General features: G+C 44.3%; 1 protein-coding gene across 6 annotated transcripts in view; it reads right to left on the bottom strand.

Annotated features, from left to right (window-relative positions):
• Nucleotides 1–13,369, bottom strand: part of vps8 (VPS8 subunit of CORVET complex) — a 651,220-nt gene that overhangs the window by 541,810 nt on the left and 96,041 nt on the right. The gene's annotated exons all lie outside the window — the stretch shown is intronic.

Here is a 13,369-nt window from a genome sequence, read left to right as displayed (position 1 = left end):
ATCGTGGGGGATGCTGGTGTCGAGTGCCGAGACATCCATTGTGACGAGGAGCGCTCCCGCACAACCTCAGACAGACCATTGTCCACAGCAAACTACCCAGTCTCCAGGAGAACAGTGACCACAACACCACACAACCCTGCCACAGCAACCTCTGCAAGACATGCCGGATCATCAACACAGATGCCATCATCTCACGTGAGAACACCATCCACCAGGTACACGACATACTCTTGCAACTCGGCCAACGTTGTCTACCTGATACGCTGCAGGAAAGGATGTCCCGAGTCATGGTACATTGGGGAAACCATGCAGATGCTGCGACAACGGATGAATGAACACCGCTCGACAATCACCAGGTAAGACTGTTCTCTTCCTGTTGGGGAGCACTTCAGCGGTCACGGGCATTCGGCCTCTGATCTTCGGGTAAGCGTTCTCCAAGGCAGCCTTCACGACACACGACGGTGCAGAGTCGCTGAGCAGAAACTGATAGCCAAGTTCCACACCCATGAGGACGGCCTCAACCGGGATATTGGGTTCATGTCACACTATCTGTAATCCCCACAGCTTGCCTGGACCTGCAGAGTCTCACTGGCTGTCCTGTCTGGAGACAATACACATCTCTTTAACCTGTCTTAATGCTCTCTGTACTCACATTGTTTGTATCTTAAAGACTTGATTAGCTGTAAGTATTCGCATTCCAACCATTATTCTGTAAATTGAGTTTGTGTCTTTATATGCCCCGTTTGTGAACAGAATTCCCACTCACCTGACGAAGGGGCAGCGCTCCGAAAGCTAGTGGCTTTTGCTACCAAATAAACCTGTTGGACTTTAACCTGGTGTTGTTAAACTTCTTACTCTGAAAATGAACAAGCAGAGAAGTACAAGGTTTTCCTGATTCATCATCACAGTAAGGGCGGCATGGTAGCACAGTGGTTAGCCCTGCTGCTTCACAGCTCCAGGGACCTACGTTCGATTCCCGGCTTGGGTCACTGTCTGTTTGGAGTTTGCACATTCTCCTTGTGTATGCGTGGGTTTCCTCCCACAGTCCAAAGACGTGCGGGTTAGGTTGATTGGCCATGCTAAAATTGCCCCTTAGTATCCCGAGATGCGTAGGTTAGAGGGATTAGTGGGTGGATATGGGGGTAGGGCCTGGGTGGGATTGTGGTCGGTGTAGACTCAATGGGCTGAATGGCCTCTTTCTGCAATGTAGGGATTCTATGATTCTATGAAGATCCCTTTCACATAAAGCTTCAGTATAAGTAAATTATCTTAATTCTGAAACATGAAGCTACATCAGTTTTTGATATACAATATACACTCCCATTTTGTGTTCTCTAACCCATATAACGTCACAGATTACAAAGCTTTCACATGTTAAAAACTTGAAATTAGAATGGAAAATGTTGGTGATACACAGCAGGATCACTGATATCTACAAAGCAAAAATACAGGTTAAAGATAACGTCAAGCATCCTCAAACTAGGGCCAAATAAAGCTGCCAACGTATCCCATTCATGGCCACGTATCAAGTCTGTTTATATACACATGTAATATAAACATCTTGTGTCAAAGGGATTTAGTGCAGTTATTTGACTGTAATTCATGGGTAACAAGCAAGGGAGCTCTATGAAAAGACTGTGTGCCAGCTGATATAACAATGTCTTTACTAAATTGTTAATAAGTTGAGGGGGAACACATCACAAACAGGTGACTAAAAACGGCCAGTGAATGAAAAGAAACCCAAGTAGATGATGATCAACGTGAGGTAGGACAAAAGGGCCAGGCTGGACTAACCCTGATTCATTCCCAGATCCAGCCCTGCCCCTAACCCTGTCCCAAGCTGCAATTAACATAGAACATAGAACATAGAAAGCCACAGCACAAACAGGCCCTTCGGCCCACAAGTTGCGCCGATCACATCCCCACCTCTAGGCCTATCTATAGCCCTCAATCCCATTAAATCCCATGTACTCATCCAGAAGTCTCTTAAAAGACCCCAACGAGTTTGCCTCCACCACCACCGACGTCAGCCGATTCCACTCACCCACCACCCTCTGAGTGAAAAACTTACCCCTGACATCTCCTCTGTACCTACCCCCCAGCACCTTAAACCTGTGTCCTCTCGTAGCAACCATTTCAGCCCTTGGAAATAGCATGGCAACTAATGTAGGATCAATCGGATTGCTACATCTTTATATTTTACATCCCTCTAGGATGAAAGTGACCACAAGAAAAAACAGTAATTGTCTAAAATCTAATCCCCTTGTTTGTGCACAGCACAAGTAACAATGCCACCTCGCACATCAAAGCCAAAAATGCTCATTACACCATTGGTAAAATCAAGATAAGGCGGAGGAACATTTATACTAAACCCTGGGATAATACAGTAAAATCTCAGAATATCAATCCAGCATTATAATCAGCACAGGGATCTCGAGAGAGAGAGAGAGGGAGAGGGGAGGCAAGAGAGAGAATGAACGTGTGTTTCAGAGAGAGAAAGAGAGGAGGGAGATGTGTGTCAGAGAGGGGGCTGAGAGAGAGAAAGAGAGAAGGGGGTGAGAGAGAGAGAGAGTGCGTGTCAGAGAAAGAGAAAGAGAGAAAGGGAGTGTGTGTGTGTGTGTGTGTGTGTGTGTGAGAGAGAGAGTGCGTGTCAGAGAAAGGGAGTGTGTGTGAGAGAGAGAGAGAGAGTGTGTGTCAGAGAGAGAGGGGGGGGGCGGGAGGGAGAGGGTGTGTGTCAGAGAAAAGTGGGGGGGAAGAGATGAGAGAGAGAGAAAGACAGAAAGAGGAGTGAAGAACAAGCCGTGTCTCCAGTGGTACAGCAAGTTTCAGGATCCTAGTCCACTCAAAATAACTTGATAGAAGTTTTAAAGTGGTTATCTACATAGCACCGCTTATTTCCACTAAAAATTAACTCCAAATGTCCACATAATTTATGGTGAAAGAAAATTAAGATAACAGGACACTAGTATCCTCTGATAGCAGCTACATAACCAGCAGTTGAGACGAAAAGTGTCAATAAAACAGGCAAGCTCACCCCTAAAGCACATAATAGAGAAGAAGGGCAGCTGGGTGTCCATGGGCTGGCATGGACAAGATGGGCTGAATGGCCTCCTTCTGAGCTATAACTTTTCTATAGACTATGGAAAAGTGTGCTGCATAAAGCTATTGGAAACTCACTAATCGGAACTGGATGCAGGGTGTCTGAGAGTAATGTGCTCTCTGGAGCAACAATGTGATGGGGGGGAAAGGGGGGGAAATAATGATCAAACCATCACAAGAAATGGAAACAGCTGCAGGCAGAATTAACCAAAAGAATAAAATGTGGGAGATGAAAAAAGACAATGTGGACATGTACATGGACTAATACACGCACTTTCCTGAGGGAGAGAACATATCAACTAGATTGCTTTCCCACATTCCTCGGTGGCCAGTTCAGCAGTGGCACAGCTAAATCATAGCCACAATGCAGGTACATGACAAAGAAATGAGTTGGGAAACGTTGAAAAGCAGCAGTAGCTAGCAGTGCTTCCTTTGCCTCTATTTAAAATGCACAAAATGCATTAATAAAACAGTGTAACTGTGGAAGCAGATGTTAAAAAATTGATAAGGGAGAACAGCTTGTTCCAACACTAGCTCGCAAACAAATCCCACCACTAATTCATCAGTAGAGGGCAGTTAGGCAGCAGGAACTGTTCCCTGATTTCTGCACATTCCATTTCTGTAAGTACCAACTGATGTTGTTTAGTGAAAGGACAGTGAAGAGAGAGAGAAAATAAACAAGTTCAATAAAATCCGACACACCAAATCGCCACTAAATTTCATTGGTTCCAAAAATCTGACAAAAATTGAATCTCAGATTCATAGGGACACCTTGTACCTTCCAGCACTGACTTGTGGCCTTTACAGCACAGAATCATAGAACCCCTACAGTACAGAAGGAGGCCATTCAGCCCTTCGAGTCTGGATCAGCAACAATCCCATCCAGGCCCTATCCCCATAACCCTACGTATTTAATGCTGATCTCCCTGACACTGAGGGACAATTTAGCATGGCCAATCCACCTAACCTGCAGATCTTTGGAGTGTGGGAGGAAACTGGAGCACCTGGAGGAAGCCCACGAAGACACGGGGAGAAAGTGCAGACCCCGCACAGACAGTTACCCAATTGAACCCAGGTCCCTGGCGCTATGAGGCAGCAGCGCGATATTGAAACATTTCTCTACATTTAAAATCTGCTAGAACAGCAAAGATTGTTACAACCGTGAGGGGAATAATCCCTTGGAATCTTGGAGTTAGAGGCTTTTAAATTATTTCAACTAATGTCACAGAGAAAAAGCTGTACGAATTCATGCATTTCTGAAACATTTTATTAATCCAGGATTTTTATGCAAGGCAGGTACTCATCATTGTTAGACATGGGAAATCTGAAGAAGCCTCAGAGAAAGACACACAGGTTGGCTACTTGTGCATCCCTACCGCCCACCCACATAATCCGCCACCCATCAACTCAAAGATCCACAAGAGATGGATGAGATGGATGATCGGGAACTTGGGGAAATAAATATTGACGTCTTGAGGAGTGTACATATTACAGAGAAGGAGGTGCTGGAAGTCTTAAAGCGCATCAAGGTAGATAAATCCCCGGGACCTGATGAAGTGTATCCCAGGACATTGTGGGAGGCTAGGGAGGAAATTGCGGGTCCCCTAGCAGAGATATTTGAATCATTGATAGTCACAGGTGAGGTGCCTGAAGATTGGAGTGTGGCAAATGTTGTGTCTTTGTTTAAAAAGGGCTGCAGGGAAAAGCCTGGGAACTACAGGCCAGTGAGCCTCACATCTGTGGTGGGTAAATTGTTGGAAGGTATTTTGAGAGACAGGATCTCCAGGCATTTAGAGATGCAAGGACTGATTAGGGACAGTCAGCATGGCTTTGTGAGTGGAAAATCATGTCTCACAAATTTAATTGAGTTTTTTGAAGGGGTAACCAAGAAGGTAGATGAGGGCAGTGCAGTTGATGTTGTCTACATGGACTTTAGCAAGGCCTTTGACAAGGTACCGCATGATAGGTTGTTGCATAAAGTTAAATCTCACGGGATTCAGGGTGAGGAATCAAAATGGATACAAAATTGGCGGTTGTAGAGAGTTGTTTTTCAAACTGGAGGCCTGTGACCAGCCGTGTGCCTCAGGGATCAGTGCTGGGCCCACTGTTTAGTCTGTCATTTATATTAATGATTTGGATGAGAATATAGGGGGCATGGCTAGTAAGTTTGCAGATGACACCAAGATTGGTGGCATGGTGACAGTGAAGAAGGTTATCTCCAATTGCAGCGGGATCTTGATCAATTGGGCCAGTGGGTTGACAAATGGCAGATGGAGTTTAATTTAGACAAATGCGAGGTGATGCATTTTGGTCGATTGAACCAGGGCAGGACTTACTCAGTTAATGGTAGGGTGTTGGGGAGAGTTACAGAACAAAGAGATCTAGGGGTACATGTTCATAGCTCCTTGAAAGTGGAGTCACAGGTGGACAGAGTGGTGAAGAAGGCATTCAGCATGCTTGGTTTCATCGGACAGAACATTGAATACAGGAGTTGGAATGTCTTGTTAAAGTTGTACAAGACATTGGTAAGGCCACACTTGGAATACTGTGTGCAATTCTGGTCACCCTATTATAGAAAGAATATTATTAAACTAGAAAGAGTGCAGAAAAGATTTACTAGGATGCTACCGGGCCTTGATGGATTGAGTTATAAGGAGAGGCTGAATAGACTGGGAATTTTTTCTCTGGAGTGTAGGAGGCTGAGGGGTGACCTTATAGAGGTCTATAAAATAATGAGGGGCATAGACAAGGGAGATAGTCAATATCTTTTCCCAAAGGTAAGGGAGTCTAAACTAGAGGGCATAGGTTTAAGGTGAGAGGGGAGAGATACAAAAGTGTCCAGAGGGGCAATTTTTTCACACAGAGGGTGGTGAGTGTCTGGAACAAGCTGCCAGAGGTAGTAGTAGAGGCGGGTACAATTTTATCTTTTAAAAAGCATTTAGATAGTTACATGGGTACGATGGGTATAGAGGGATATGGGCCAAATGGCGGCAATTGGGATTAGTTTATTTTTTAAAAAAGGGCGGCATGGACAAGTTGGGCCGAAGGGCCTGTTTCCATGCTGTAAACCTCTATGACTCTATCCTAAATGAATATTTCTCATCGGTATTCACTGCTGAGAAAGACATGGATGTTAGGGAACTTGGGGAAATAAATAGTGATGTCTTGAGGAGTGTACAATGTACAGAGGAGGTGGTGCTGGAAGTCTTAAAGCACATCACAGTAGATAAATCCCGGGACCTGATGAAATGTATCCCAGGACATTGTGGGAGGCTAGGGAGGAAATTGCCGGTTCCCTAGCAGAGATATTTGAATCATCGATAGCCACAAGTGAGGTGACTGAAGATTGGAGGGTGGCAAATGTTGTGCTTTGTTTAAAAAGGGCTGCAGGGAAAAGCCTGGGAACTACAGGCCAGTGAGCCTCACACTTGTAGAGGTAAGTTGTTAGAACGTATTCTGAAAAGACAGGATCTACAGGCATTTCGAGAGGCAAGGAGTTATTAGGGACAATCAGCATGGCTTTGTGAGTGGAAAATCGTGTCTCACAAATTTGAGTGAGTTTTTTGAAGGGGTAACCAAGAAGGTAGATGACGGCAGTGCAGTCAACGTTGTCTACATGGACTTTAGCAAAGCCTTTGACAAGGCACCGCATGGGAGGTTGCTGCATAAGGTTAAATCTCACGGGATCCAGGGTGAGGTAGCAAAATAGATACAAAATTAGCTTGACGACAGAGGGCAGAGTGGATGGAGAGGGCTGGTTTTCAAACTGGAGGCCTGTGACCAGCGGGGTGCCTCAGGGATCAGTGTTGGGTCCGCTGTTATTTGTCATTTATATTAACGATTTAGATGAGAATATAGGAGGCATGGTTAGTAAGTTTGCAGATGACACCAAGATTGGTGGCATAATGGACAATGATGAAGGTTATCTAGGGTTGCCAAGGGATCTTGATCAATTGGGCCAGTGGGCCGATGAATGACAGATGGAGTTTAATTTAGATAAATGTGAGGTGATGCATTTTGGTGGATCAAATCAGAGCAGGACCTATTCAGTTAATGGTAGGGCATTGGGGAGAGTTACAGAACAAAGAGATTTAGGGATATAGGTTCATAGCTCCTCGAAAGTGGAGTCACAGGTGGACAAGTTGGTGAAGAACATTTGGCATGTTTGGTTTCATTGGTCAAAACATTGAATACAGGAGTTGGGACGTCTTGTTGAAGTTGTACAAGACATTGGTAAGGCCACATTTGGAATACTGTCTACAATTTTGGTCACCCTATTATAGAAAGAATATTACTGAACTAGAAAGAGTGCAGAAAAGATTTACTAGGATGCTATCAGGACTTGATGGTTTGAGTTATAACAAGAGGGTGGACAGACTGGGACTTTTTTCTCTGGAGCGTAGGAGGCTGAGGGGTGATCTTATAGAGGTCTATAAAATAATGAGGGGCTTAGATCAGCTAGATAGTCAACATCTTTTCCCAAAGGTAAGGGAGACTAAAACAAGAGGACATAGGTGAGAGGGGAGAGACACAAAAGGGTCTAGTGGGGCAATCCTTTCATTCAGAGGATGGTGAGTGTCTGGAACGAGCTGCCAGAGGCAATAGTAGAGGCGGGTACAATTTTGTCTTTTAAAAAGTATTTAGACAGTTACATTGGTAAGATGGGTATAGGCCAAAGGTGGGCAATTGGGACTAGCTTAGTGGTTAAAAAAGGGGGGCATGGACAAGTTGGGCCGAAGGGCCTGTTTCCCTGCTGTAAACCTCTATGACTCCATGAGGCCACATTCCAGCCTCAATTACTTCAATGCACAAATTCACCAAAAACACTTGTCAAAAGATTGGGGAATTCAATGAATCAAATGGATAAGGACCAAATTTCTCTTGAAACAGTTGGTTGTTAAAAGGGAAAATGAGTCACTGTATCGTGACAAAGATGATTTCATCCAAGAATAAAGATGGGTTTTCTTGTACATTAATGGTGCCAAGAGGAACACATAGGAGCAAAGGTTTACTCGTGATTCTCAAACCTTACAGGTTTAAGTACCTATCACCACATTAAGCCAAAGAAAAGCTCAAAGATTTTGAAGCTAAGAGAATCCATCTATTTGTGTATCAGAAGATGCCCACTTTGCTCTCAAACTAAATTGTCAAAAAAACAATATCTATTAAGATTTTGCAACAACTGTCCATGCCCCAAGCTTTGAAGCAAATCTGAATTATGGATAAGTGCCTACAGTTTCCAAAAAATCCAATGTTATTTATTTCATAATGGTAATGTTTGTTCTTATGACAAATCTACAAACTAAAACAAATGAAACCAAAGGATGAAAACTCAAAATAACGGAGATATGAAATAAAAAACAACCTCCTTAAAGAGAAAATAAATGGAAACATTGCAGGTTTACTCCTCCTTCCACCAGCCAAATGTTGTTGATGCCTGAAGGATTAAGCTATTTTCTTTAATACTTTCCTGATCTAATGGATCTGAACACTTGCAACATTTTCTATTATTATTAAAAATCTGAGTCTTGGGAGCATTTCACTTCTTCGATAAGACATGGAGAACCTGAGCTGTACCCAGATAATAGGAGGTTAGAAATCGCAAGATGAAAGCAGACCAGAGTGCATCTAGTTCGCTCACAAAACAGAAGTCAATGGGAACTGGGAAAAATACTGGTTGGAATCATACCTAGTACAAAGGAGAATGGTTGTGGTTATCGGGAAGCCATCTCAACCCCAGGACATTGCTGCAAGAGTTTGCATTTAGATTTCCAGAATGCATTTGACCAGGTGCCACATTAAAGGTTCTACACAAATAAGAGCTCATGGTGTCGGGGGTAACACATCAGCATGGATAAACAATTGCTTAGCTAACAAGAAAGGACAAAGGCAGCAGGTAGCTGGGAACATCACCACCCGCAAGTTCACCTCCAAGTCACTCACCGTCCCGATTTGGAAATATATCGGCCGTTCCTTCATTGTCGCTGGGTCAAAATCCTGGAATTCCCTCCCTAACAGCACTGTGGGTGTACCTTCACCACACGGGCTGCAGCGGTTCAAGAAAGCAGCTCACCACCAAGGGGCAATTAGGGATGGGAAACATTACTCATTGATGCCCACATCCCAGGAATGTATTTGATCTCACGTGTTCAAGTTATACAAGTTGACAGCATTCAACATCAAAAGCAGGTTAATGTTGTCAAACTTTGAAGTTTTTTTTACTAAATGTATTAATAGTGTTAAATGCTGTTAAAAACTTGCACTTATGTTCCTCACATCTCAAAGTGTTTCACATACAATTAACGTTACTCTGCTGTAATGCAAGCAGCAGAGTGAGACAGTGACAGTTTTACCTTGTGAAATCGCAGGAAAACTTGAATGTAAACGATGCAGCAGATGGACAGAAATGATTGATGATCATTTACAAAGTTGAGGGGGAAAGCTCAAGCATCAGATTTTGTGGCAGTTTCCCTTGCATCACAGGACTGACCTCAAACGGAAAGTACGCACTAGTACCCAGCTTGCAAACTTTAACTACTCTGCCTTATTTCATACAGGATGTGGAGATGCCGGCGTTGGACTGGGGTGGGCACAGTAAGAAGCTTCACAACACCAGGTTAAAGCCCAACAGGTTTATTTGGCAGCACATACAGGATTGCACCACAAATAGATTCAGTCTGAGCTCTTTAAAACTCCTCCTCAGTTTAGCATATGGATCTTATGTTTAAGGCAATTGACTAATCAACCAGAAGGGAGAGGAAGGGGAATATTTTAAGGCAGCGAGTTGTTGTGATCTGGAATAAACTGCTCGAAGGAAGCAGAATCAATGGTTTTCAAAAGAGAATTGGATAAATACTTGCAGTTGAAAAATATGCAGGGTTGTCAGACTAAGTGTTGACCTCTTTTCAAAGAGGCAGCATAGGCACAATGGTCCAAATCAACTCCTTCTCTGTTGTGTACCATTCTCTGAAATTCCTCAAAGAGAAGCTCAGTAAGAAGTCTCACAACACCAGGTTAAAGTCCAACAGGTTTATTTGGTAGCACGAGCACTCTTCAGGTGAGTGAGCCTGATGAAGGGGCAACACTCCGAAAGCTCGTGCTATCAAATAAACCTGTTGGGCTTTAACCGGGTGTTGTGAGACTTCTTACTGTGCCCACCCCAGTCCAACGCCGGCATCTCCACATCAAAGAGAAGCTGCGCAGCTTCTGATTTCAAGAAGAAACTACATACAGCTCTTGGGATTAAAGGGATCAAGGAATAGCGGGAGGAGGGGGGATCAGGATATTGAATTCAATGATCAGCCGTGATCAAAATGAATGGCGGAGCCGGCCTCGAAGGGCAAATGGCCTACTCCTGCTTCTAGTTTCTATGTCTCTATGTGCAAAGTAGACAAATACAATTTGTATACGAAATGTTCACCATTATCGAGGCAAATGATTTCAGCACATCCATCAATTTCAGTACACCTCGCTGTGATATCATCTTCCTTGCTATAGCGGCCAAGTAGCTCTTATCCTTTGCACAAACTCAAACAGCTAACACAGAGGTACATACAAGTCATTGTTGTGGAGTCACACTCAGAGTCATTGCAGCACAGGAAATGGCATTCAGCGCAAAGGGCAAATGCCAACTCTTCGAAGAGCAATCTAGTCAGTCCTATTTGTCCCACTCTATCCCCCACCTAATCCCCCAGTTCAAAAATGCGCGGGTTAGGTGGATTGGCATGCTAAATTGCCCCTTAGTATCAGGGGGACTAGCTAGGGTAAATGCCTGTGGTTATGGGGATAGGGTCTGGATGGGATTGTGGTTGGTGCAGACTCAATGGGCCGAATGGCCTCCTTCTGCACGATTCTAATAGGATCAGGCTTTTCTTTCTCAACACGAATTCTCTGTATAGCAGTCCAATCAGTCCCATTCCCCAACATTATCCTTAGTGCTTGTACTAATCAGAATATCTACCGTATACACTTCTAAATAAATCTCCTTTCAATCTCCTTTGCCACACAGAGAACCAGTGCAGCTTCTCTAATTTAACCTGGTAGCTAAAATCCCATATCCCTCATACCATTCTGGTCAGCCACGCTACACCCTCGCAAGGACCCCAATATCACTCTTGAAGTATGGTGACCAGAACTGGACACAGTACAGCTACTTTCCCTGGCTATTCTTTCGAAAACCTGACACCACTAATGTTAAACTGACTGGCCTGTAATTGCTAGGAGCGTCCTTTTCGACTTTCTTGAACAAGGGTATGTCACATTTGCCACTCTGCAATCCTCTGGCATCTCCCCTGTTGTATCCAGGGATGATTCAAGCTCTTCCGCTACCTCCGCTCACACTTATCTTCCCCAACCTCGGATGCAAGCCATCTGAAGCAGGTGACATATCCACCCGTAGGATCTCTGCTTCTACCGAGATTTTGTCAGTATCCTCTATCCTAGTAAATCCCGATATAATGTTCTCATTAAGTATTCCAACCTTACCCTGGCCCTCTCAGCATACATCACCCTCTTTGTCCCTAATAGGACCCGCTCCACCTTTTACTGCCCACTTACCAGTTACATGCTGGTAGAACATTTTTGGGTTCCCCTTTTATGTTCACTGCCATCCTATTCTAATGTTTTCTCTTGTCCAGTCTTATTTTTCTCTTCCCCTCTCAATTTATTGTATTTGACCTATTTCACACAAAGAATTCACCTGGCATGCATCATTCCTCTTTTTTTTGTTCCATCATATTCTCTATCTCCCTCACATCGAGGAAACCATGGCTTTGGCTTCCCTAACCTTGGTCCTTAGTTGATTGTATCTTGCTTGTACCTGAAACATTTCTTCCTTAAAGCTCACCCATTATTCCATTAGCCTTTAATTCTGTTTTACCCAGGCTAGATTCTTTCTTATCCCAGTGCAGTTAGCTGTCTTCCAGTTTAGAAGTTCTATTTTAAATTGCTCCTTGTTCTTCTTCAAAATTAATCTAAACGTTATGATACTTGGCCACTATTACCCAAGTGCTCCCCAACAGATACTTGGACCACGAGGCTCAACGCATTCCCCTGGAACAGATCCAGCAATTCCCATTCTTAGTTGGATTAGGAACACACTGGTCAAGAAGGTTCTTCTAAACAATTCCTTCTCCTATTGCCTTCATCCCAATTGATAGGGCAACATGGTGACATAGTGGTTGGCAGTACTGCCTCACAGCGCCAGGGACCCGGGTTCGATTCCAGTTGTGGGTAATTGTGTGGAGTTTGCACATTCTCCCCGTGTCTGCGTGGGTTTCCTCCGGGCACTCCAGTTTCCTCCCACAGTCCGAAAGATGTGCGGGTTCGGTGGATTGGCCATGCTAAACTGCCCTTTAGTGCCCAAAGATGCATCGGTTAGGTAGATTAGCCATGACAAATACGTAAGGCTACAGGAATAGAGTGGGGGATGCTCTTTCAGAGAGTCGGTGCAGACTCGATGGGCTGAATGGCCTCTTTTTGCACTGTGGTTCTAAAGATTGTATGGATATTTGGATAATTAAAGTGTTCCAATATCACCATTCTACAATATTTGCACATCTGTGATTGCCTACAAATTTATTCATCTATCTTTCTCTTACTGTTTGGAGGCCTGTCGAGTACCCCCAGTAACGTGGTCATAATCTTTTTGCTTCTCAACTCTAACTCACAGGGCAAAATTTTCCTGAAAGTCAGCAGACGGGAAAGGTGGTGTTGAAGCCAATGGCATCAATAGCAGCTTTCTGTGCTGTTCCCTTCAGGGCCTGGTAAAAATGATGGCAAGCGCATGTCCCACAATTTCACATTGGCTGGGCCAGTGTTTGTGCAAGATCAGGGTATCAGTTTTAAAAGCTGGCCCAGTGCACAAACATTCACCTGCCAGATGCCTGCCGAAGGAGACCAGTTGTGATTCCTGCTGGTCTGCCCTCATGCAGATGTGAATGGGTTTTCTTATGGGTGGAGGCCTGATAAAGATATGGAAATGATGCGTCCACCATTGAACATCGTGAAACCCGCTCCGTCACTGGGAAGGGGCAGTCACGTCAGTGTGAAACGTCCGCTTGGTTCCTGTTGTAAACCTCACTGACATGACGAGGAGATTCCAATGTGGGGGCACATAGGACGAGGATAATTTATTTCAATTAGGTTCCCAACCTTCCTGGGTGGGAATCTCGTTATGTCACTGGCGGGAGGGAGGTGCGGGAACAATCGGTTTGTGAGACCTCGCCAGTGAGATTCATGTTTCTTGGGTTTCATGATAATTGGCACCCTT

This window comes from Mustelus asterias, chromosome 14, assembly GCF_964213995.1.
Source record: "Mustelus asterias chromosome 14, sMusAst1.hap1.1, whole genome shotgun sequence".
Classification (NCBI taxonomy): Eukaryota; Metazoa; Chordata; class Chondrichthyes; order Carcharhiniformes; family Triakidae; genus Mustelus; species Mustelus asterias.
This window is presented reverse-complemented; position numbering and strand designations above follow the sequence as displayed.